The sequence below is a fragment of the Protopterus annectens genome, chromosome 6.part0 (assembly GCF_019279795.1).
Source record: "Protopterus annectens isolate FY-2018-M chromosome 6.part0, PAN1.0, whole genome shotgun sequence".
Taxonomy (NCBI): Eukaryota; Metazoa; Chordata; order Ceratodontiformes; family Protopteridae; genus Protopterus; species Protopterus annectens.
In genome coordinates this window covers 1760902646-1760927645 of record NC_056737.1, presented here as the reverse complement: position 1 = coordinate 1760927645, position 25000 = coordinate 1760902646, and positions in this window count along the sequence as shown.

Here is a 25000-nt window from a genome sequence, read left to right as displayed (position 1 = left end):
GGCTAACACCCACATGAAGTGCTTAGTTATAGCAGTGTGTTTCCATGCAATTGGCTATAGGAATGATGCCACAGCTGTACCACATGCAATCAGCTAGTGGGGAACTGCAATTCATGCACATGCCATCAGCTGATCAAGAGCATCACTTACAAAACACAAGCTGCTGCCTAAGAAAAGCAGGTGTACTTTTCCACATCCACCAGAGAAGGAGTGAGAGAGACATACAGAGATAAGTTAAGAAAGGAAGGGAGTAGGAGAGTAAGAGCTAGGCATGTTTGTGTATGATGCATGGGTGGAGAGTGGTATTTGGGTATTATGACGGTTGTCTATATTGCATACTAATCCATACTGTCACATGGTAATTGCACATGGCTGTATACATGTATGGCTGAGGTTGTCGACTAGAATCTCTACAATGTTTGGAAAATGTCGGCCTTGTAATGTTGACAATGGGATATGTAGCTCCTCACTATAATGACTTGGCAAAGCTCACACTGCAGTGGACCCTGTCATTACACAATCACCCCAACACTCACACAGATCACTGATAATGCACACAGACACACATTTACCAGTACTGGGTCTCAAACCCCTACCTGACTACGTATTGTTATTACATTGCTATGCAGTTATTGCACGGTCCATGGAGCTTACAATTTGGAGAGCTCTCCAAAGGCATCTTTGAAGGTGAGTGACATCAGCAACAGTGATAAAGGAAGGATAAGAGAAGTAAAGTACATGTGGCTGTCCACAAAAGCAGGTGTCAAGGAAGACACAACCACAATCTATCAGAAACTCACACACATTATCACAGTTTGCAGGATCAGAATTAGAACTCCTAACTATCTAGTTTACTATACTACAGTATTGTGCAGTTATCACATGCACCACAGAGCTTATCAGGCTGACATATGGCCAAATGGTTATTTCAAGGTGACTGACATCAGAAGGCATGCTACAGTAGGGCAATGGAAGGTGTAGTGAGTGTGAATGGCTTCAACATCATTAATCTCCACACACACACACACACACACACACACACACACACACACACACACACACACACACACACACACACACACACACACACACACACACACACACACACGCACACACACACCCACAAACACACACACACTTGCCAGTACTGACATACATGGGTTCATTGCTTCACAGGTGTGTAGTAGTTGACTGTGCCAGAAGGCTGTACAAGGCTAGGCAAAGGGAATACCTTGCCATCAGGCCACATGACAATGGTCATCAGTGTCACTCAGGGGTGTAGTCCCTGGATTGGCCCACAGGGTGTGTATTGTATTCACCATCCACTCATCTGGATTACTATTGTGGGTGGCCAGTGCTGTGCAATGCTTGCCATGTATGTGATCTCTTTTTCATAGCATGGACAGAGTCTGGGTTGTGCACATGTCTCACATGCATGTTCTGTGATGTGTGGAAGTGTACCTGGGGTCTCTGGGGCATGTTGTGTGGACAGATTGCTATCATCTGATGTGGCAATCCTGACCTCATGTGGTGAGACCTGGCAATAGAATTGAGGTTGTGCTTTTACCTACATTGACAGTATGATATAGATATTCAGTGGAGTTAGTGGCATCTCTCCATACAGGGCATATGTATAAGGCATGGTATTCCCTTTGTGGGTTACATTTGCAGACTCTGCATTTGTTGCAGGAGTCCAGTGATGAGCATTGCAAAGGACAACTGTAAGCAATTATTTGCCTATTGTAGGGATGGAACAGGGTGTCATGTCCTTTTACTTGCTGGATAACACACACTCAGATGTTACACATCACAGTACATTCTGATGTCAGTGGCAGTGTTGTGGTCAACTAGCATGTAGTCCACTGCAATCACACAATGGTTTCTATCTATGGGCAATATGCAGGGAACTACCAATATAGTGGTTGTTGCCTAGCCAAGTGTGTTTATGTATGAGACATGGGTGGTGAGTGTTCTCTGGGTAATACAAGGGTTGCCTATATTATTCACCAATCCATAATGTCACATGTAGGGCAATGGATTGTCTACACCAGCCTCTCTGCTCTTTGACATCTGTTATCCTTGTAAGGTGGACATTGTGACATATAGTAGGTCCTCAATATAAGAATTTTGCAAAACTGGCCCACAATGAATCCTGTCATTACACAATCCAGCAGCCTCCACACAGGATACTGATGACAAATACACACACATACTTGCCAGTACTGAGAATCAAACCCCTACCTAGCTATGTATTGCTATCATAGTATACTGCATTTATCGCATGCACCACAGTGCTTATTGGATAGATGCTGTCCCAAGGTACTTCTAAGGTGAGGAACATTACCAGCCCTTGTAAATACTGGCATTGGGTGATGTAGTGGGTGAGAGATCTCAAAAATAATATTACCCAAATTACACATTTACATTTACAGGGGTGAAGTTCAAACCTCTAACAATATTTACAGACCATTACAGTTACACATTTCCCACATGCAGAACTGACCTGACATGGTATAGGCTTCACAACAGATACTTGTAAGTTGGATGATATCAGCAGGACTGCAAAAGTCGGGCTCTGTACTAGCTGTAAACAGGGACAAAAACTTTGAGGTACACACATAAACACTTGCTACAGCTGGATTCAAACCCCTAGCTGTGCAGTTACTGCTACTGCATTGTTCTAAATTTATGGCACACACCATGGAGCTTACAGGGCTAGCCCTTCTCCAAAGGTATATTTCAAGGTAGATGACAGCAGCCTTGCTAAATTAGGGAAATGGAAGGTGTAGTGACTGTGAATGTCCTTAAAAGCATTACTCTCAATACACACACAGAGTTCCACAGTTGCCATGTCTGAGATTAGAAGTCCTACCTAATTTGCACATCACACAGCATGCGTCACAGAGCATACAGAGCTAGCCTTTCGCCAAAAATGTATTTCAAGGTGAATGACATCAGTAGCTTTGCTAAAGAAGGGCAATGGGAGGTGTAGTGACTGTGAATGGCCTCAAAAGCATTGATCCCTACACACACAATTGCCATGTCTTGTATTAGAACTCCTACCTAGCTAGTCCATCACACAATAGCATTACACAGTTATAGCACATGCCACAGTGCTTATAGGGTTAGCCCTTCTCCAAAGTTGTATTTCAAGGTGAATGACATCAGCAGCCTTGCTAAAGTAGGGCAATGGGAGGTGAGTGACTGTGAATGGCATCAAAAACATTGATTCCTACACATGCAAAGTTTCACAGCTGCCATGTCTATGATTAGAACTCCTACCTCATTAGCACATCAGACTATAGCATTACTCAGTTATAGCATGTGCCATGGAGCTTACAGGGCTAGCCCTTCTCCAAAGTTGTATTTCAAGGTGAATGACATCAGCAGCCTTGCTAAAGTAGGGCAATGGGAGGAGTAGTGACTGTGAATGGACTCAAAAGCATTGATCTCTACACACACACACACACACACACACACACACACACACACACACACACACACACACACACACACACACACACACACACACACACACACACACACACACACACACACACACACACACACACACAGTTGCCATGTATGGGATTAGAACTCCTGCCAAACTAGCACATCATGCTATAGCATTACACAGTTATAGCACATGCCACAGATTATAGGGCTAGTTCTTTTCCAAAGGTGTTTTTCTAGGTGATTGACATCAGCAACATTGCTAAAGTAGGGCAATGGGAGGTATAGTGACTGTGAATGGCCTCAAAAGCATTGATCCTTACACACACAAAGGTTCACAATTGCCATTTTGGGATTAGAACTCCTTCCTAACTAGTACATCATACTATAACATTACACAGTTACCGTACACACACCTCAGAGCTTATAAGGCTAGCCCTTCTCCAAAGGTATATTGCAAGGTGAATTACATCAGCAGCCTTGCTAAAGTAGGGCAATGGGAGGTGTAGTGACTGTGAATGGCCTCAAAAGCATTGAGCTCTACACACAAACACACATTGAGTTTCACAGTTATCATGTCTGGGATTAGAACTCCTACCTAATTAGTACATTACATTATAGCATTACACAGTTATAGCACATGCCACGGAGTTTGTAGGATAGCTCTTTTCCAAAGATGTATTTCAAGGTGAATGACATCAGCAGCCTTGCTAAAGTAGGGCAATGGGAGGTGTAGTGACTGTGAATGGCCTCAAAAGCATTGATCCCTACACACATAAAAAGTTTCACCATTGCCATGCCTGGGATTAGAACTCCTACCTGCGTTGTACATCACACTATAGCATTACGCAGTTATAGCATGCTCCACAGAGATTATAGGGCTAGTCCTTCTCCAAACATGTATTTCAAGGTCAATAACATCATCAGCCTTGCTAAAGTAGGGCAATGGCAGGTGTAGTGACTGTGAATGGCCTCAAAAACATTCATCTCCACACACACATAGTTTCACAGTTGTCACATCTGGGATTAGAACTCCTACCTAACTAGTAAATCACACTATAGCATTACGCAGTTATTGCACATGCCACAGAGCCTACAGGGCTGAATTTTATCCAAGGAAGTATTTCAAGGTGACTGACAGCAGGCTTAGTAAAGTAGGGCAATGGAAGGTGTAGCGACTGTAAATGGCCTCAAAAGTATTGATCCCTATACACACACACACACACACACACACACACACACACACACACACACACACACACACACACTTTCACAGTTGCCATGTTTGGGATGAGAACTCCTACCTAACTAGTACATCATACTACAGCATTATGCAGTTAGTGCATTCACCACAGAGCTTATAGAGATGATCTTTGTCCAATGGGGTATTTCAAGGTGACTGACATCAGCAGGCAAGCTAAATTAGAGCAATAAGGAGTGCAATGTGTGTGAATGGGCCATAAGCCATTCCTCTGGAAATACACACACAACACTCAGTCACACACAACTTTACATTTGACAGGACTGTGTATACAACTGCTAAATGAATAATGACTTGTACTGTCATGTTACACAGTTAGCACAATCACCACAGACACTATAGTGTTGGGAGCTACCAGAAGCAAATGTTTGCAGTGATAGACATTGGCATATCATGTGATATTGGCCAACTGAATGTGTGGTGGGTGGGACAGGCCTCATGATGGGAAGCTCTTTGTCACTGACTGTCTCTCTCTTCTCCGCATCTATGTTTGTGTATGTTTGATCTATTGTAGTGTGTTGTTCTTGGATGTATGTGTGTATTCCTATCCGATGTGTGTGCAAAGCATGACTGGTGTGCAATGTGGCGTGTGGACACAGACATCTGAAACTGACAGATATGTATAGTCAACAGTTGTTGCCAGTCATGGGCTTCATTTCTGTTATGTGTGGAGCATGCCCAGTATGACCCTTCTGTATTTTGTTGTCAGACATGGGCTTCTTTTCTCTAAGTGTGGGAGCATGTCCAGTATGACCTTCTGTATTGAATGTGTAAATTCATTCCAGGTAGGTTGTACTCCAGTGCAGGCATTTGTGTTCTACATTTACAGCTAGCAACCTGTTTCTGCAGGATATCTGTAGATAGGTTAACAATATGGAGTCACAATGGGCAAAGGATAGTGGGATACTGTAACTAATTGTGTCTGTGTTGCTTCTGCTACATGGTTTTGGTGTTAACAGAGATATTCAGGCATATGTATGGTTTTACACTGTGATGCATTATGTCATAAACTATTGACAGATATACATGTTTGCTTGCAGTAATTTCCTGGGGAATTCAAGTTGAATGAAGCTATGTCCAGTATTGTGGTCTGTGGCCTACATATTCTTGCACAATCATGCCATTCTGGAGGGGCAGCTGCAGACATTTGCTGATGGGTCAGTGTAAATGGTCCAGCACCTTGCTACTGTGGTGGCTGATGATCCCATGTTTGTACATCTATCAACGTGACTGAATGGCCATATCCTGCAGTGGCCATAACTCTCAGCTGTACCGATTCACACAGGTTACCCAGAGGCAGGTTCATATATCTAGTAATTACCCCTTCACATTTTTGTTTATGAGCAGGTTTGCAGCCACCCATTCCTGTGTTTACAGGCAGGGATAGTATGAGCACACATCAGAGTTTCAGACTTCACACACTCCATGGCATCCATGCTTCTACCCTCCCTGTTATTTTATCTTCTTCCTAACATTATGCAAGAGATATCTGATAAGTATCCCTATAGTTATCACATCCCAGCAGTATTTAGGGGTTGGTCCACAGTTCATGCAGTAGGACATGGTGGACATGCTGCTGGAATTTGTCGACAAAGTCTCGCATTTGTGTTCTGTGGACTGTGTTATGTTGTTATTTGGGACTCCATGAGATAACATACATTGGCAATACAGGTGAGACACAAGCTTTTGACAGAGGACTGTAGGGCATTTGGTAGTGATGCATGCTTTCTGTAGCAGGCCAGTGCATGTTGTCACTCCTACAGTCCCAGGCTGCAAGCCACTGTATTCCCCTGGGGTGACAGGGTAGGTGTGCAAGGTGTTACTGGCAATAGTTTCTGTCCTTATTAATCCATTAGTGAGGATGCTAGCAGGGTGCTGGTTACAGCTAGGGACACTCCTGCATGGGACACCTCTTCAGCATGCTGCATTCTGTGGGTATTCCCATACAGAAGTAAGGGTCATATTGTACTCATTCCCAACAGCAGGGATGTGACCTGTGAGGAACCTGTGGCTTATGGTGGGGTGAGCTATGGAAGCTACTTGCAGCTGACTCACAGATATATGTGGGGCATTCCCCTTATGCTGGCTTGTGCGGGGAACATCAGCTGTTTCTCAGTACTTCATAACTGTGCCTTTTGTGGTCTGCCAGTGTTTGGCCAGAGTCCATCAGTATTCCATACTACACAGACAACTAATGTACTGCTAACCTGTATGTACAATTCTGAAGGTGTGTCCATTTGACAATAACATTTTATACACTCTCTGTCTAGGGTACTTCCACCTGTATACTGTGTGTATGTCTGGGCTCACATTCATGCCATGTCCATCTTTCAGATGGTGACAGATATTACATCCAAACAATTAGTATGGATTACTGCTGGATTGGTTCTTGCTGGGATGCATTGTGTTTGGCACTGCAGTTGTTAGAACTTGGCCCTGTCATTAACAGTACTGGCCATTGGCCACTGGGACACAACCCTCCATGCCTACATGTTGACCACTTTCGCATAATACACAACACACAACAACCTAACACACGGAGCCCTGCATATTGTACACATGCAACAATCTATCCTGCTAATTTGGCCAGCTCAGGTAATCTGTGCTCCACTGTTATTATACCCACACGTACATGTTACTACATTTCTACATAGGATTGTGGGGGGGGGCACACCTGACAACTGTAAACATTTCTTATGACTATAGTGGTATTTCAGGTACTCTGTTGGCTTCCATTTAATTCTGTATTCTGACCTATCATATAGACTACAGGCATATCAGTGTAGTACAGATCTTATGTTTTATTGACCTACATTTCAGTTTCAGACTTCTTACCCTTTATAACTAACATCCCACTGCCTGACCAGTTGTAGTTTGCCTGTGTAGATCTGGAGGGTGAGGCTGTTCTCCATTGCCATCAATCTGAGGCCTTAGCACAGCCTTTCTTTGTGGTCATCTACACCTGTTCTGCTGGCTGAGACTGTTATTGGGTATGTGAGCCTCACTGACATGCATATGTGTGTTCTATGGACACACATTTAGTCCAACACATGTCCTGAAGTGGGATTTGTCACCTTGTCTAGTACTGCCTACTATGTTGACACCAGTATTTGTTATGGATTTTATGCTGCCCATATAGGTGTCTACTATCCACTGCCATCTCATTCAGCCACCCAATTCCCTTGCATGCTCACATATATACCATAGATACAAGTAGCAGAACATACTACTCCATTCAGCAATTGATAGGGCCAGTATTGAGTATGGTGCTGGAGGGCTGTCTATATCAGATGCACATAGTACTCTCCCTATACATGGTTAAGCACAGGTAGTGTCATGTTTGGCATCCCTTTTACTGTATGTGCGAGTCAGAGAGAGGTGTCATTCCCTGGGTTCCTACTGTGTCAGTGTATGTGGTATGAGTTGCCTCTTTGCCAAAGCCTGGGCATACTGGGCATGCCTCCTTTTGCCTACAGGGGCAAGCTCAGGTTGTTCCTCTGAGTCACTCTTTGCCTGTGCTGGCCTTGGCAATGGTGGGGGGCTGTGTGGCCCTGCCCCATGCTGTTATTGCTGCAGCTGTTTCTGCAGGATCTTATTGTGTAGCATGGCACATACAATGACAATTTGGGTATATGTAGCTGGAGAGTACTGCAATGCTCCACCGGATATGTCCAGGGGCCAGAACCGTGACTTGAGCATCCCAAACACATGCTCTATTATGATTCTGGTTTGTGCGTGTGCCTCATTATGGAGCTCTTGTTCGTGTGTGTGTGCATTTCTAATGGGTGTCATCAGCCATGGCTCCAGTACGTAACCAGCATCACCCACTAGGTGGCCATATGGGATGTCCCCATTGGCAAATGTCTGGTACAGCTGTGTCATATGCCAGATGTAGGAGTCGTGATAGGTTCCAGGGCTACCAGCACACACATTCATTATAATGCCCAGGGCATCTCACACAACCTGGCAGTTGATGGAGGGGAAGCCCTTGCATTTTATGTGGACCCTACCCTGCTCACAAGGTGGTGCTTTGATGTGTATGTGTGTGCAGTCTATGGCAACCACTGCCTCAGGGTATTCTGCTATTTGGTGGAAGAGACGCATATTGCTGGTCAACGCCTCACGGGTGTTGTGGAAATATATATGCTCACCGGCATGTGCTGACATGGCATCCATGAAATGGTGGAGTACCCTGGATGCTGATGCCTGTGAGATCCTCATGATATCCCCAGTTGGCCTTTGGAATACCTGTGGCTAGTATTCTTAAGCCTACACATACCTTGGTATCCACTGGGATGGGTTCCCCTCTGTTGGTTCTGTGTGTGAGGCATGGACGGCACACCTCAACAATTTGCTGTAGGAGCTCCCTGTCCACCCTATAGCATTCCACTATCTCCAGCTCATGTAGCTCCTGGTAGGTTACCCTGGGTCTGTACACTCTTCTCCTTCTCCTCACTGTGGGTTGGTCATCAGCATTGTCAACCTCACCACCCTCAGCCTCTTCCACATATTGATTTATGAGAGTGAAAGCAGTCCCTATCATTTTGTTGCTTTTGTTAGGTAAAATATCCCTGTTTGTGTACACAGATGGTGTAGATTTTGTGGGAAAAAAACAGATGGAAAGGTGTATGCATAGATTATAGTAGTGTGCTGGACTGGTTCTGATACATTTCACCTGCCAGCTATGTTAGTTCTCCTTGGTTACCTTCCTACTGCTGTTTTCCCTTCCTATTGCCTTCCTGTTTAAGCCCTGATATGCACCGCACAAACCCAGTGCTCAGATGTGAATGGAGCTGCTATTTCCTGGTTATTTTTTTGTTTGTTTGCTTAAAACCTGGTGAGCGGCATGCACACCCATTTAGACACTGTAAATACTGCTAGGCAGCTTCAGACACATCCCCTTCCTTAACTGTCCTTAGCTAAGGGCAAACATGGGCCACAGAGCTCCAATAAGCTTACAGCATGCATGACACACACCCTTATGAAGTCACCTAGTTCTTAGGCTTACACCATGGTATTACTGCACCTAAATGGTTGGGTGCAAGCTAACACTGAGGGGAAATCTGTGATTCAGTATCATTGCCCTCATTTGCATAGGATTGACTGCTAATGCATGGTTACAAAACTGACACTCAGCCTTCCCCCTTAGCAACCACTATTTCATGGTCTTATTGTGTTATCAAAGCAAAAACAAAACGCCAGCACCAATAATGAGCTAAGAAAACTGAAAGAGCTTTATTAAGCTGAACACTAGACCGGTTTCAGCACATGGCTTTCATCAGTAGAATAACACAAAGTAGAGTAAAGCCCCACAATAAATACCTCAAACAATGAGGTAATGTGACATCATTTCCTATCTTGGAATAAAATATCATCAATACATATATAAGTATATAAATGTATAAACACAAAAAGCATGTATATTAATAACAAAAAATCTAGAACATTAAAGTAATACATATATGAATACAAAAAGCATGTGTATGGATAACAATGACTCTGACATGTAAACATAATGTAATGAAGAAAATGTTACAATTTGTCATTAAGTCCAGGGGAAAACAAACCCCCAAGTTTAACTATCCATTTTCTTTCCTTGTCATTAAAAATTCCATGCCATCCAGTTTAAAAAAAAATGTTATCTATAATGGAAAATGAAAATTTGACAGTGGGATGATTCAATGTATGTCTGCATAGGGCATTAGTAATCCTAGCATTTCTAATGTCACTCAAGTGTTCAGATATTCTAATTCTGAACTGCCTAGATGTCTGACCAATATAAAAAGCTTGACAGGTACATGTTGCAAGATAGACAATCCAATCTGTACTGCAATTGCCAAAACAACGGATATTGTATAGCTGTCCAGTATTCCTACTAGTGAATGTTTTAGTTTTGAATACATAATTGCAAAAACTGCAGTGTCCACAAGGGTATGATCCAACTCATTTTTCATCTGTTAAAGTCCTCTGATGAGGGGTATCATCCCTTTATGTTATTCTCTTATAGTGAGAGAAATGAGATCCCAGTGTCTTACCCTTTCTGTATGAAAAAGAGCACCTATCCCCCAAGTGGTCCTGTAAAAAAGCATGAGATCTGAGTATGTTCCAATGTTTATTCACAATGTCTATAAGATGCATGGTATTTCTGCCGTATGTAGTAACAAATCTCAAGATCTCCTGATTGGTTTGCCTATGGTATTTACGATATTCCAATAATGTATCCCTGGTCTGATTTTTGCTCCATTGCATAGCTGAACAAACCACATGTCTGGAATAGCCCCTAGTAAGAAACCTATTGGCAAGTTCCTCATGATGTTGTCTCAAATCCTGTTCAGTTGAACATATCCTTTTAACCCGTAAGAACTGGGATTTAGGAATATTGTTTATAGTATGCTTAGGATGTAAACTGTTGGCATGTAGCAAGGTGTTGTACTCCGGAAATTTATGGTATACAGAAGTTTTGAGAGTATTATCTGATTGACGTTGTAAAAAAACGTCAAGAAAATGTATTTCATTATGATGGTAATCTACCGTAAATTCCACACCCCATATATTTCCATTAAGATGTTCAACAAACTCCTGTAGATAATCACTTCCCCCTTTCCAAACAAGCCAACAATCATCCAAGTACCTTCTCCAGATGTCAATTTCAGGTATATATATATATATATATATATATATATATATATATATATATATATATATATATATATATATATATATATATATATATATATATATATTGTGAAGCTCATCATAGATGACATGTTCCTCCACATACCCCATGTAGAGGTCAGCATAAATAGGTGGAAATGAAGCACCCATAGCTGTACCCTGTATCTGCCAATAGCAATCCTGTTTAAAATAAAAAACATTCTTAGTGAGAATGTGTTCAGCCATACAGATCAATAATGTATTAAAGCCAGGGGGATAAATACCGGCTTTATTCAGCCAAAAGTCCAATGCAGCTAATCCCGCCCAGTGTGGGATACTGGTGTAAAGAGATTTAACGTCAAGAGTACACATTAACCAATTTGGCTCTAATTGTGAGTCTGAAACAATTTGCAAAAATTCTGTTGTATCCTGGAGTCTAGCTCTAATCAGTGGCAAGAGGGGTTTAAGTTTATCCGTAAGGAAAACAGACAGGGGTTCAGTAAGTGATCCAATCCCTGAGACAATGGGTCTACCCGGTGGTTGATGAAAAGATTTATGAATTTTTGGTAATAAATATAAGTACTGTTTAGCAGGATCCATAACTGATAAGTGTGACTTAATTTTATCAGAAATGATGCCTGCCTCCACTGCCTCCTGTAAGAAATCATCTATTTCTTTTTTAAAGTTAGGAGTGGGATCAGTGGTCATCCTCATGTAATGATGGGGGTTAGACAACTGTCTATTTCCCTCATCCCAATAATAATCGGCATCCATGATGACAACCGCACCCCCTTATCAGCAGAAAGAATGACTATATTGGTGTTATTCCTGAGTTGTGTTAAGGCTAGTTGTTCAGCTCTAGATAAATTGTGTTTAATGGTATTTTCTGAATCCAAATGAAAATGTAAATCTTTGATAACCGCCTACTGAAAAATAGCCACATTTTTGTCCACTGGAGGGTTGAAAGTAGATTGATGAAATCTAAACTTAGAAGATCTTTGAGAAGGATCTTGTTGATCCTGTTTTCTGAAAAACAAGTGAAGATTAATTTTTCTACAAAATGCTGTAATGTCAGCATTTTGTTCCAGCAAAAAAAAAAAAAAAAAAAAGAAAGCACATTAAAACATGAAATTAAGTGGGGGGCTTCACCCCCACACCCCCAACATGGAGGACTGTGCCCCCCACACCCCCCTACTTAAATATACCAACTTCAGACTGCACTACAGTGCCGAAAACGGCAAAGTACTGAAGTGGCCAAGCAAATTCTTTCCCAGGAAACAATTTCGCTTACATGCCGCTTCAAAATTTTGCAGTTTTGGTTTTGTCAGTTCGATCAAGACGCATTCGAAAACATGTGTCTTCAGTCTGTTGATAGGAACCCTGATCATTGGTATTTGTGTGTGTGTGTGTGTGTGTGTGTGTGTGTGTGTGTGTGTGTGTGTGTGTGTGTGTGTGTGTGTCTGTTTTCTGGTCAGAGTTAGGGTAGTGGCAAGATAAGGGGAGAATTGTTTTAGCACTGTACTTGTCCACTGCTGTATGTGGTGTGTCTTCATGTAGTGATACTATTATAGAAAGGGATTTTGTAAGGAGAAGTGTAGGGTTAGGGCCATGTGCAAGGACAGGGTTATGGTTAGCATGAATTAGTATGTTGGGCATGAGGGCAAAATTTCCTAACTGAACTACTAATGCATGGTATTTATAACATTAGCATTGCTCCTGCCCTGTAACCCTACATCTTGTCTGAAAAAAAAACATTTCTGTAACACTACCACTATTCATAAAAATTATGTCTGAATATGTAGTGGGGTTTTGATTAAACGATTACAAAAGGAAGCTGTTTGTTTCTTTTTGTGATCTACTTTTTTGGCACATATACTTATTTTAGGGCACATTTAGATGCAATTTATTTTAGATTAGTTTTTCATATTCAATGAGTTGTACATTAAGTGAGGCTTTGATCAGCTAATGGCTGTCTGTCTCTCTATCTAGCTACCTATGTGTATGTGTGTGTTTAGATATGTTGATATATAGATATAGATATAGATATAGATATAGATATAGATATAGATATAGATATAGACATAGGAGTTGGACAAGCTGTCATTCAATAAAATAGTCCATAGGTAGTGCTAGAAAAAGTTGGAAGATCCATCATTTAATGAGATTGTCTGTTGTTGGAGCTGAAGTAATACTTCTATACAAAGTAAAAGGAAATGGAAAGTAACAGACATTTGCCTCTCACCATAGAGTAATTATGGAGGGACTGAACTGGGGACCTGGTTCACAGGAACTCTGCAGGTGGGAGCCTAATAACCAACCAATTGCCTAAGAGAATTATTCAGGAGGGAGTCTGATAAACAAGTACACATCCAAGCTGGAATTCCACCAACTTCGAAAGAGAGAAAAAGTCTCTCATAGTGCAACTGTAGTACCAAACAAGCAGGGGAACTAAAGGAAAATAGCCTGAAGCAAAGCCAAGGACACAGGCAAGAGACACCTGTATATTCGGTGTAAATGAAACTAAAGAGTGCTATAAATTATTAAACTCTAATGTACTATCTAAGTTATACTTCTTATGACTGAGTATTATCATTTATCTGAAAACATTTCAAAGAGTTATGAAAATAAGTATGAATGAGAAGTTTACTTCAGTAAAAGCATTATTTAATTTGCAAACGCTAGCTTTGTGTGTTCTCTGAAATCACAAAATTATAATGCATTTAGCCTCAGGACATCTCACTGGTGTCTTGTTGCAGGCAAAATGCAATTCTGTGTTACTTCACTTGCAAGTTAAAGTGGATTCAAACTGCAGTTTACATTAATTTGAGGATATACTGCAAAGAAAGACAGGGGAAATATTTTACCTTAAAAAGTTGCTGAGGGTAGTGTGGCAACCTACCACTTGACCAATAATCAAGGAGCCTCAATCCTCACCACTGGCAACAGTGGGGGATGTTCACTGGGAGGATAACAGGTACACACACAGTATTTCCAGATGCAGCTCTCTGCATTAAGTGCAATTTCCCTTAAGAGCACACAGGGACCACAGTTAGGTTTCTCCCTCTTTCTCCAGATACCCAATAAGACTCTACACTGTTGCAGCTATAGAGTTGAGTCCTTAGCCAAACCAAGTCCTCCAACAACACTTTCTCCATCCAACCAATGCTTCGTGTCCCTGTCCAAGTAGCTGACACACACACTCCTTGAGATTTTATTTTCACACACATACACACACTTAGTTAGGGCTGGCACAGGTTTACTAGGTAGTTACCATTGCCACCAGATCCCCTCATCAGCTACTTTAAGTTCCTTAACAAAGGGTGTCTAATCTTACTCTGTAATATTAATACTAATACTAATGGTAGTTTGACCAAGAGTAAGGCTATTAGGAGTGGCCCACACAATGTCACCAAATAAATATGCAAGTACTCTCAAAACTTAAATATCTCACAAATCAGCCACAATGAAAGGTTTAAATATATTTAATAATAAATAATAAAAGAACAAGGCAATATTAAAAATATATATCACAGTGACATCAGTCAATCATTATATTAATAAATAAATGCAAAAATAACACATACCGCATGGCTTTCTGTACCACCTGTGTGTATGCACAGTGATGGTGTACCAAGCTGCTGATGCACACCACCTTAAATACAATTAAAACCATCACTCTCTGTATTATAGGCATCCTGTCACAGTGGCAGCATATACTCCTCATCAAATATTAAACTTTGGGAAGTGAAAGGACCAGTGCAAGTGGCATTATATACAGTAGCATTCTGCTTAGCCTTACACCTAGCAGTAGACAGCATTTCATTAGGTCTCTCCCTGTATTGTGCTAAATTGTGATTCCTTTCCTGAATAGTATTTATGTGACCCAGTAGTTATTTCTCCACTCTATCTGCCATGCACCCCTTTTTCCAAATAGACATTTTCCATATATCCTAACCTAAGTTTATCATTTAGGATATGGTTCTCCTCAACAGTGAAGTTAACTTTCCTGTGACTTTCTGATGTACCGTGTTTGCCTTGAAATATCAGTTGAATATTACTGCTATAAACATGCAAGAAATAAATCAACAGGGTATACCTTCTTGCAGCAGTTATGTTACACAATCTAGTGTGAACACGCTCCTTAAGCAGCACTGCAACACTTTCATGCCAGTACATTTTTGTAACTTTTCTCTTACTTGTGAATGTGTGTGTGTGTGTGTGTGTGTGTGTGTGTGTGTGTGTGTGTGTGTGTGTGTGTGTGTGTGTGTGTGTGTGTGTGTGTGTGTGTATTGTCATATTCCATACCAAGGAATATGGAATTTTGAAGTGACACACTTAAGGTTTGTGGGAGTGTAGTGGATGGTCATAAGGCTAATGTGATGACTGATGATTCATTTCAAGAAAGTATTGTCATTGCAACTCGGTCAAGTGTATTGTTATATATCCAGGTGCCATTAGCTATTATATATAAGAAGAATTGCTCACTGAAGAATATGCAACAGAAATCTTTATTCAATAATGTGACAGCACTTGCAGCTAGGCAACTTTGGAAACAGACTTGCCAGTACTTTGCTACTGTTTTCACTGTACAGTAATACTATGAGATTATTATTTTAGTCATGCTTCTAACAAAAAAGTTTTATAAACGAATTGCTTTAACGTTGGCTTTCTGTGAATATTTCCAGAAATGCAGTAATCAATGCTACATAAAATAGTGGTATTCATGAAGTTTTAACAAGTTTTATTAAGTTTACAAAGTTGTTATGTAAATGAGCCTTGCAGGCATGCAGTTCTGTGAATCACATTATTGCTCATAGGTGTAACAAATGCCAAAAACAAGGTCATGCTATCATAAACAAGTGAGATGAAGCCCATGCAAGTACATCCACACTGTCTATACACAAGTTTTGACATGCTAAGTGCATACCTACTTACAGTTTCTGCACATAGGATGTGGAGTATCAGTTTCATATTATAAGCACCATTTTGCAGCAAACTCTGGACATGGTAGCATGAGCTCCTTTGTGAAAGCTGATGACACAGCCCTCAGCTGGTGAGTAAAGGAGGCAGAGCTATTAATTTGCCTTTGTATAGAGCATATTAAACCAGTATGGAAGCTTGGGCTGATGGTTCTTTCTGTAATACAAACATTTGTTCAGACCTCACAGGTGAACTGTCAGAGGTCATAGGTATACAAAGAAGACGAGAGCAATGCTACCATTGATATGATGACCTCCACTGTTGGCAGTCACAGCACATTGTGCAGTGTGTGGCAGAAGTGAATGAGAAATGACCAGAAGACTTCAATAAGTATGTTTTCAGTAGTACAGAAACACTGAGATGTGTAAGAATGGCACAGGTATAAGAAGGTACTGTTGAGGTAATGACAAGCTTGCAGGTTGTTTAAATTGTTTACTAGTGAGTCAGTACTTATTCTAAAATAGTACTGTTTAAGTATGAAGGTATAGGTCAGATCTGCTGCTGTAACTGAAACATTGTAGTTTGTCCATTTCAGCAAATAAACATTCAGGTAGATATGACTCACTTCTATTGATGTTATAGGAACTCTGCATTTCGTCCCTACTGAATCTGCTGCAAAAGTTAAACGATGTGGACAACATAACCAATCAGGAGGTAATAAACTTAACATACTTACACTAAACAGTATGTCCATGTTCTTCATTGTTATGGCAATAAATCTTCTTTGTGAATGTAAACAGCTAACTATTTCTTCAAAGCTTCCTCTCATTTCTCATCTTTACCACTGAGGGCAAAAAAAGTTTTCATAGACAGAGGATCTTTACTTTAGTCAGCATTGAATTGCTAATAAGGTAGGCTATAGTTTCTTAAAAACATAAAGCCGAAACATACAAAGTGAGTTACAAACTGTCCATTTCATAAAGTAGATAATTTTTTTCTGCTGCCCCCAGTAAATCAGTACTTAGAATAACACTACTACCATAATGCCATACTTTATAACTGAAATAACAAACTGTAGATACTTTTACTAAAGTAATTTACACTTAATATGCCAGGGCTTTCTATTAATTCCCTTTTCTCTTGTTTGTAATAGAGTAGGAAATTTCTCTCAACTGTCACTACTTTTACAGGAGGTTGATAGTGTTGGTCCCCCAACTCTGTTAGTATCCATTGTATCAAACAAATAAAAAAGTAATATTTGAACATATACTTTATTGCGTTACAGTATATTACACTAATTATAGTATACATTACTATTATACAGATCATTATATTGTTATATATTGGTATGATAATATTAAAATAATAATGGATAGATTACTATAGTAAATATTTTACTGTATTAAATCATAGTATTTTGCATGCCCTACTCAAACTAATATATTAGTGCTACAGCATAACAGGGATTGCGTTCTCCTACATATGATGCTTTCTTTTTCTATTTTCTTTTTTTCTCTCTACAGATTCAGGGGAGCTGCTTTTTACAGCCCTGGAAAGATTATCTGCTTAACTCATTACAGGCCTTCTTTTACAGGGTAAGACCAGCCCATGGTGGAGCAGCCTGGATATCCAGCAGCCTGAATCACAGAAATTTGTGGAGGATGTTGTTAAGAGGGCTGTAGAGAGGCATTGAGGCCAGTGAGCCATTGGAGGCCTCTTCCTCTTCAACACCATGGTGTGTCCACTGAGGCTCTCTAGGCAGGGATCTGCTTGAAGGTTTCTGGGTCAAGATTACAACAGCATCTTTACCATGTTCTCGGCCCACCATCATCTGTGCCCCAACTCTTTTGTATCAAACCCAGCCCTTGCATTTCTACATTTGTGAACCCAACCTACTGCATGATAACCTATCCCTGTCTGTCTTGTCCGTGTTTATGTGTTATTGTCAATACTCTTGTTGCCTTCTTAATCCTCATTCATTCCTTTACTATCGTTTTTCTTTCCCCATCTACTTTTATATATTTTTGAAAAAGGGGACTGTATAAAAAAAAAAAAAAATATATATATATATATATATATATATATATATATATATATATATATGGTACAAATCGATCGCAATCCAGACCGACAGAGACGAGACAGCGAAAGAGAGAAAAGAAATCAGAAGATCGAAAAGAAGACCGACCGCGAAGACATCGACAGATGGACCAGACCGACAGCCGAGATGCTGTGTGTGACCGACACAGGGAACATGGTGTGGTAGGACGTTAGAGGCAAAGTAAGTGTGGAGTGGAGATTCAGTGGGGGGTGGGGATAGGGGTGGGTTGAGTTAGTTAGGGTTAGTAGATAGGTTAGGTTAAGGAGTTTTAGGGTTGGGTTAGGAGGTAAGTTAGGGGTAGAGAGGGTGAGTGGAGGTTAGGTAGGGAGTTGGAGTTAGGTAGTTAGAGGGAGGGAGCGATGATAGAAGTTAGGGGGAATGAGTTAGGGTTAGGAATTAGAGGGGTAGAGTAGTCTGAGAGTGACGGACCTTAGGGTAGGGTAGGGTTTAGTTGTGGTAGTGTGGATTTTTTTTGGTGTTTGTGTGTGTGTTGTGGTGTGGTTTGTGGGGATGGGATTTGTTTTTAATTGTTATTGTGGTGTGTGTGTGTGTGTATGGGGGTTTCGTGTTTGTGTTGTCGAGATATGTGGTGTGGTGTGATGTGTGGTCGTCGTGTTGTGTGGTTTCGACTATGTCAGGTAGAACCATATATATATATAGATATATAGATATATATTCCTTTCCTATCTGCTCCAACACAGACCTCTTATGTTATCTTATGGTGCTTTCCTTGTCTGTTCTCTCCATTTTTTCCAACTGTCCTAATCATTCCTTTCCATACTGATAAAATCCATAAACTTGTGCCCATAAAAGGATGCCTGCAGAGTAAGGATGCTGGTAAAATTGCTTTAAAATTGCTAGCCCAGGTAAGTGCATGTTCTCGACATCAAGATATCATCATAATGTGGTTCTCATCATCACACTATGAAAACTTACAAAGGTATTTCAGGAACTTACAAAGTTGAGTAGCAGCTTCAACACAAGTGACATGCATACACAGATTCCTGCATACTTCAAAGCCAATTTTAAACAGTTCCATCTATGCACAGTTTACATAGATGGTTCTTCACTGGCTTCACTTATGTCAAAACCAGTGCCACTAATTGCACTTACTGCAGTTGCATATAGGTGAAATGGCACTTTTTACAAATTTGTACAGTGCAGGATTATGAATAGTACCCCATTATTTGTAAGTGTTGCAATAATGAGTAAAGCTGTGTAGGGATGGAGCAGTAGCTAAGTATTGCTGAGTGAAGTTTTAACTGATTGCTAGAGCCTGTTGTAAATCCAATAATTCTTGTTTAACCTAGTTTAAATGTTAAAGTGTCCAGAAAACAACAGCAGAAAGACAAATGCTGATTTTTTTTACCAAAGAAGGGATTGCTGAAAGGTATCCTGCCAAAGAAGTGATACAAAACAGCTTATAGATTGATTAAAAAAACTGTGATACTGAGTGTATTAAGTTACTGAGCTATATCGAGATAAATTTTGTTACAGTATCAAATATGCACTTAATAAAATTGGTAAAATGAAAGTACTGAGTTTTTTAATGAGAACTGTGTTCAGTTTTTCAAACAGCATATGGCTGTTTACTATATATTATATGCATAAATGGAACTGATGAGCTATAAAGCATCATGGATCAAGTTTCCTTGGACTTAGGAAAGGTGGTATCCATCAAAGAAAACCTTTTGAGTAAATGTGAAGTGTGATAGAGTGGTGTGATGATAACAGAAAGTAAACGTTTTAGAAGCAATGAACTAAGCAAATACTGCTGTTAATAAACTGTGACCAAAATGTCTGGCCACTGGCTCTGTGGAAGAAATCTAGCATATTTCTTCCATAGAGCATTATCCATCTCTAAAGTGCTAACATATTACTGTGGCAGAGTTGTAAACTAGACAGCGTGTATATTATGTGACCTGAAGTCAGAAATGTTGCAAGGTCTTAAACAGTGCAAACCAAATACATAAGATCAGAAGGTAAACTGAGGTAGATTCATCTGCTTGTGTGAAATGAGTGACAAGTAAAGAGATAGTACTCTGAAAATCTGGTTCTGCTACTGAAACCAAATAATTGTTTTAGACTGAAATACTCTATTTGTGATAGCAAGTTGAAAAATAAAAATAAATAAAAATAGGACAATACTTGTGCCAAAATTAAAAGTGCATTAGCTCCTAGCAAAGACAACAATGTTAAAATGCATTAGAGATAGAAATTGCAGCTAATGAAATAAAATAGTGTTACTAAGTCATAGTATGACAGTGGGCTCTGTATATTCTTCAGACTAAGAAAATGGACACACTAAGTGTACCAGAAATACAAAACAAAATCATGCAGAATACTAATAAACATTTTTGTACATCTGAAGGTACTGTTGGCATACACTAAAGCAATAGTGAGTCCAAATATAGTGCTGAAAAAGTAAGCGGTGAGCTTACTAAACTGGGTATAACAGAAACAGTTATTGAAGCACTAATGCAACATGAGATGTAACTCAAAATATGTTTGGTAGTAGCACAAATAAATATAAAAATAGTACGTTTGAAATAATAAATGTTCTTGAAAACTGTGAATTACTTGGAAGCAGACAAAAAAGACATAGCAAAAAAGTCATTCTGAAATCAATATTGTTGGATCTTATAATGTGATACAGAAAAATATATGGCAAGAATTGTAAATTGTAAACTAACTTTGAGTAACTAAAACGTCTGTAAAAGACATTACAGAAATGTCAAATTAATTTTTGTATAATGCCTTTGGCAATGCAGGATTTATGAATGTGAACTATTTTTGATTTGATTCATGATTTGGCAAAAAAAAAGGCCTGAATCTCTATTAAATGGAGTTAATATAGTTTTAAAATAAGGTCTGAAATCTTTTAGGAAGAAAATATTAGGTTGTGGAAAGTTGTGGGCTGCTATGAATAGTATGGATAGGGTACTTAGCAGAAGATGTGGATTTATTTATTTATTTAAAGTAAGGAAAGTACTTTTTAAGTAACTAAATACATAAATGAACAAACACCCTGGTTGAATAACATCACTAGCTCATCATTTGCATATGCAGAACATGGGCACCATGAATATGCACACGTAATTACAACCGGTGTCATTTAACTTTTTTTAAAAAAAGAGTAAATTCAAAATGCCTTTTTTATCAGTATTTAGGTTCAGCATTTATTCTAACTTACACGAATTGGCAAGGTGGAACATAGCAAAACATAATTTATTTGGTCCTAGCAGATACGGAGGGGCTGGATATCCATGGACAGACCTAGAACTGTGAGCCTAGGTGGCTGGCTAAATTGTCCATATTAAAATCTGACATTGAGTGAAACAGTCTGATTGTATTACTCTCTAAGCTAGATAGCTTCATAAGATTTGGTAATGAATTCTGAAAAATTAATGACATGTCTAAATTTGACACTTATCTAAGATCCAGAGTGAATGAACTTATTGAGAGCCTAGCAAACCAGAGTTTTTGACTACCTGAGATAAAACTAAGAGGTACTGCCATATTCTTCTAACCCTTGAGGTAAAAAATAAGGCAGCATTATTTATCTCTGAAGCATTTTAATTTATTATCTTACCCCTTGGACTTCACAGAATTCCTGACGTTCAAATGTTCCAAAATAAAGTTTTGAAACCTCTTGCCAAGAACTCAGCAACATACCTTGATAATGTAATACAATATTGTTTCAAAGTAATGGCAGTATTTCATTTATCCAAAATGAAAGATATGCTGGACTCTTTATACAGGCAGGGTTTACAGAAAATGCTGCAAAAAGCACACTTGGAATTATCAGATTAAGATACTTAGGGTATATAATTATCAAATGAATAATTACAACTTAAAGAGACAGGTTGGCATAATGATTGAGGTGCTAATCTTACAGACACAAAGTGCAGGGTTTGATTCTCACGTGGGGTAATTGGCTAGACTTAAAATGGCTCACAAGGGCAGTTAAATTAGTACTAATCTATGAACCTGCAAAACATAAGCTGTCGAAGATTAGCCTGTGCCTAGTCCCATACAGTAGTGAATAATTCACCTCTGGTTATTTTCTTCATATGTTATAATGATTATGTATACTCTGAGAGATGTATTTTAATGCTACCAAATTTTAATAAGTCACCAAAATTCTATATTTAGCATTCTACATTAGGCATTGTTTATAATATTTTCTAATTTACTCTTGACATATGTTTATAGAGTATTTTGCAGTTCTTCATTCTTATATTCTGTATTATTACTTATGTTGTTCTTAATATTATAATTCTGTACTGTTACTTGTATTGTTCTGTTTGGAGCATTTCTCCCTGTGTCCCTACTGAAAATGGGCTACATGCCCAGTCAGACACTATCCGGCAAACAAATGTAAATAATAATTGAATAAATAAATAAACATAATCTGTCTTGTGACATAGCTTCCAAATGCTAAGGCACCTACGCAGATAAGGTGAGCCATATCAACAGACAAGGATTTTAATCAACTAAGATAATGAAAGTTTGAAAGTCTACACTACAAGTTCAAAGCATATTGCATTGCAAGTAACGGCAATGTTATTCACAGCATTTTAGCAGCCTTCACTTTTAAGAAAAAATTGCAATGGTCCATTGGTTGGTTCATTTTAATCAATGACTGCACTTACTGCAGTACTGTTAAATCAGTTGTCATCCTGATGTTTTCTAAATAGATACAAAACATGCAGTCATTCATCCTCATGTCTGGAAAAAAATAAAAACATAAATAATGTCTGTGTTATACCGGAAGAAGGATTGATTTAATTTAGTGTTGGCCAGCCTTTGCTGAAAAAACATGTACAGTGTGGTCAAACCCAAGGATGAGGAAAATTCCCTGTTACGCAATTGTGTGGGGGGATTAGATATCTGGCAGAGATTACTTAGACATATGCCAAAAGACAGTACCTGCTTTTTTTTTTTTTTTTGATTTTTTTGTTTTTTGCCTGTTGCAGGCTTAGAAGTCCAGATTGCTAATTCATAATGAACCCTAGGTAAATCCATATTTAGGAGTAGCTATATATTCCGACATAACAGTTTTCAATGAAAAGAACCCTTTTAATATGCTAGAAGCCAGACAGGTCAAAGATATCTTCATACCTTAAGATATAATCATGAAAAATCTTTCAATTATGCAGAAGATTTGATACTCTGAGTTTTCAGTACTACAAAGTTCTCCTTTGCAAAATGCAAAAATGAAATAGGCACTAGGAGGAAGGAATTAACGTAAACATTTAATAAAGTAAGTGGTCTGGTGGAATTAATAACAGAAGGATGATATCATACAAAAGTCAAAAACAGTTCAGACCTTTGAAAAAATATGCAGACACAACCATAAATAGAAAATGCTGACAGTCAGTCAATGAATGGAGTATACATGAGTATGTCCTCTGATTAGATGGAATTAATATGTCATTATAAAAAACTGAATGGTAAGGATGAATGATTTCCAAGAATGCATCACAGAAGGTTTAATTTTCTTGAATGTATAAGGAAATAATGAAAACACGTCATTTAATTTGTGCATCCCTACCCCAGCACTTGTAATCCTGAACCCATAATAAGGGGTACAATTATACTGAGGCTTTAGGAAGAAATAGTGCAAAGGAAACCTGCTGTCTCCTTCTCAGATCAAAGACCAAAGTTCAAATAATCTTGACGCTTTGTTTATTTATTTATTTTCTTATTTATGTGCTCATTGCTGGACTGCAGTATGTTTATAATCTGATCTGACTTCCTCATCAAATAAAATACTGCAGCATCATGTAGTAATTGAAGAAGCCTCAGACTGCAGTCAAGTAATCAGATTACAGCCAAATTAAACACATATCAAGCAGCAGTCAGTTAGCAATGCTATACCAATGGTTCTGTGCTTGCAGCATTGACAGGAAATGAACAGAGATGCAAGGATAAGTGTAGGAACATACAAGAGACAATTATGACATAGCACTCATGGCAAACTGGTGGCAAAGCGGAGTTTTAATTTAGCTAAGCTTTGTGGCTGTTACGATGCTGGAATGAAACAGAGAAAAAGAGAAAGAATGTACCTGTATGTTTTTGTAATGGGTCTTGATAGATCCAATGGAAGAAAACATTCTGAACATAAATATACAGGAGCTCTACAGTAAAATATGATATATGGGTAGTGATACATTAGGAAAGTTATTTTCCTAAGATGTGCAATAAGTAACATACATGTAAAGTTTAATAAACTGATTTGTTGAAAATTGTGCTTGTGTGCATGTGTATGTGTGTGTTTGTTTGTGGCGTGTGTCTGTGGACATATGTATCTGCTTCTGTGTACGTATCTGTATCTGTGCATCTGTGCATTTGTATGCATGTGATTTGTCTGTTTGATCTAGCAAACTAAACAGCTACACTGATTTATTCTGCAGTGACACATGCCATAAAGGGGCACCCCTTGAGTGACCATAAAAAGAAGCATGACTTGGAATGCTCAATAGGATAGTCCATGTTTTTGTGAATGTAATTATGGTGACTTGAAATATATTAATTGGATTTAAGACATTATGACCCCCCCCAAAAAAAAAGAAAAGGAAAAAAAATATATATATATTTATATATAT